At 47.4% G+C, this 2,623-nt stretch overlaps 1 pseudogene; it reads left to right on the forward strand.

Moving 5' to 3' along the window:
* The first annotated feature begins 951 nt into the window (after positions 1-951).
* LOC101994314 lies at positions 952-1,223 on the forward strand (annotated as a pseudogene).
* Positions 1,224-2,623: the final 1,400 nt, after the last annotated feature.

Raw genomic sequence — 2,623 nt, forward strand, 5'->3', positions numbered from 1 at the left:
AGTTTTTTTTTACCAGAACTGAGATATTATCTTTTTTTTAAAAAGATTTTATTTATTTATTATGTATACAACTTCCTGCCTCCATGTATGCCTACAGGCCAGAAGAGGGCGCTAGATCATTACAGATGGTTGTGAGCCACCATGTGGTTGCTGGGAATTGAACTCAGGTCCTCTGGAAGAATAGTCAATGCTTTTAACCACTGAGCCATCTCTCCAGCCCCCTGAGATATTATCATTAGTCCATAGGACAGCAAGCAAATCTGCCCCGTGCCCTGGAAAGAGGGATGTTCTCTATCCTCCAAGGGAAAGCAGAAGCATTAGACAGCTTCAGGATGCAGCTCAGGTGATAGATTGCTTGCATAGCATGCTCAAGTCCCTGGGTTTGACCCCCCCCCCCAGGGCCCCCTGGTGTAGTAGGAGGGCCGCTTGTTTGTTCCTGGCTGCTCAGCCCCAAAATAATCACACGGAAACCATATTATTTAAATCACTGCTTGGCCCACTAGCTCTAGCTTCTTATTGGCTAACTCTTACATCTGAATTTAACCCATCTCCATTTATGTGTGCATCACCACGAGGTCGTGGCCTACCAGCAAAGTTTTGGCATGTCTGTTTCCTGCAGTGGCTCCATGACTTCTCACTGACTCCGCCTCCTTTCTTCCAGCATTCAGTTTAGTTTTCTCCGCCTACCTATATTCTGCCCTGCGCAGGCCTAAGATAGTTTCTTTATTAACCAATGGTAGTTACAGTATACAGAGGGGAATCCCACATCACCATGGGGAGCAGGAGAAATCTGTGGAGAGCCAGGCATGGTGGCACATGCTTGTGATTGTAGCACTTGGGAGATAAAAACCAGTGGATGTGGAGTCCAAGACCAGCTGAGCTACAGAGTGAGTTTGAGCCTGGGCTTTATGAGACTGTCTCAAAAAACAAAAACAAGGTGGACACCGGGACTGCAAGATGGTGTCGCTCATGCCACTGAAGGAGAAGAAGCTTATGGAGTTTAAACTTGGAGAACTGCCAAGCTGGATACTGATGCGAATTTTACCCCCAGTGGCACTGTGGGAGCCTTTCAGAGAGGTTACGACCAGTATTACAACAAGTACATCACTGTGCGGAAAGGCAGCATCTCGGGGGTTAACATGGTGCTGGCAGCCTATGTGGTTTTCAGTTACTGCATTTCTTACAAGGAACTCAAACATGAGCAGCGACACAAGTACCACTGAAGAAGGGTCACTATGGGGGGACCGCACACCCGAGCATAAGCGCCTCTCCTGCGCCCATCCATGAAAAACTCAACTCTGGCTGGATCTTCATGTCCTAAGAACTAGTATCCCATAAAAGGTGACTGACTGGTTCATGAAAAAAAAACAAAACAAAACAAAACAAAAAAAAAAGCAAGGCAAGTAAACAGTCTATAGAGAAACCTCTTATGATACACCATGTCTAGAAGAGATACAGTAAGTAACAGTAGGCTCTGGGTAGGAGGGTGTTACAGTTTACATCTCGAATGTTCTCCAAAGGCTCCTGTGCTGAGACTTGGTCCCTGGCATGGTGCCACTAGGAGATGGTGGAACCAGAGAGGTAGGGCTTAGGGGAAGGTGTTAGGTCACTTGGGTGTGCCTCTCAGGGAACTCTGAAACATGATTTTTTCTCTCTCTCATGTCCAGGGCATCGCATGCACATCTCTGTCATCCATTGTCACACATCATCCATGATGGTATATGTTCTCATCATAGGTACCTAAGAAACAGGGCCACAGAGGTAAACCCAAATCTGTGAGCCAGATAAACCCCTCTTCCTTATAAACTGCTCATCTCAGGTATTTGTTAGAGGGATGGAAAACTGGCTAACACAGTCTCCTGGCATTTCTGGTTCTTTCCAGACCTGGGTGAGCCTGCGGGACATGCCTCACGGATTCTCCCATGCCCAGCTCCACACTCTTTGGGCTCAAAAGCCTTCAGAATTTCCAGATGATGAAGGTTCAAACAGAAAGCAAAGCTGAGGCCTTAGAACTGTGATATGTGGTACCCAGCAGTGGCTGCCTGAGGAGCGTGCACAACCTGCCTCAGAAAATCCCATTCCTAACTCAATGTGCCTTTCAAACCTAACTGCTCATCAGCACAGGGGGCAATGAGGTATGGCAACACTCCAGAAATGGGTTGATCTGTCAATCTTACCCTTTGCAGGTAAGACCACCTCCGTCTCCTCAAAGAAGGAAGGAGCCTACATGGTCCAAAGTTTAGTTAGCCAACTAACTAAAGTGAGTGAACACCAGCTTCAACTAGAACTCCATGACAGGCCCAAGACCCTGCCCTGTGGCACTTCCAGACTGGCTGCAGATACAGATGTCAGTATGGACATAGTCATGTGACCAAGGGCCATTGTAGAAGTGAGCAAGGAGGAGACAGCTATCCAGAGGAGGCCATTCCAGACTCGAGGCTTAAAAGGATGACTACCCAGGAAACGGGGGGAAGGCAGATGACAAGAAAGGGCTATGGGTTTAGAGATGGCCCATCCCTAATGTCAAGGAGTCAGACATGATACCTGCCTATAATCTCAGCCTTATGAAACCGGAACAGAGGGGTCATAGTGAATTCAAGTCTAGCCTTGGCTTCACAATGAA

The sequence above is a fragment of the Microtus ochrogaster genome, linkage group LG5 (genome assembly GCF_000317375.1).
Source record: "Microtus ochrogaster isolate Prairie Vole_2 linkage group LG5, MicOch1.0, whole genome shotgun sequence".
NCBI lineage: Eukaryota > Metazoa > Chordata > Mammalia > Rodentia > Cricetidae > Microtus > Microtus ochrogaster.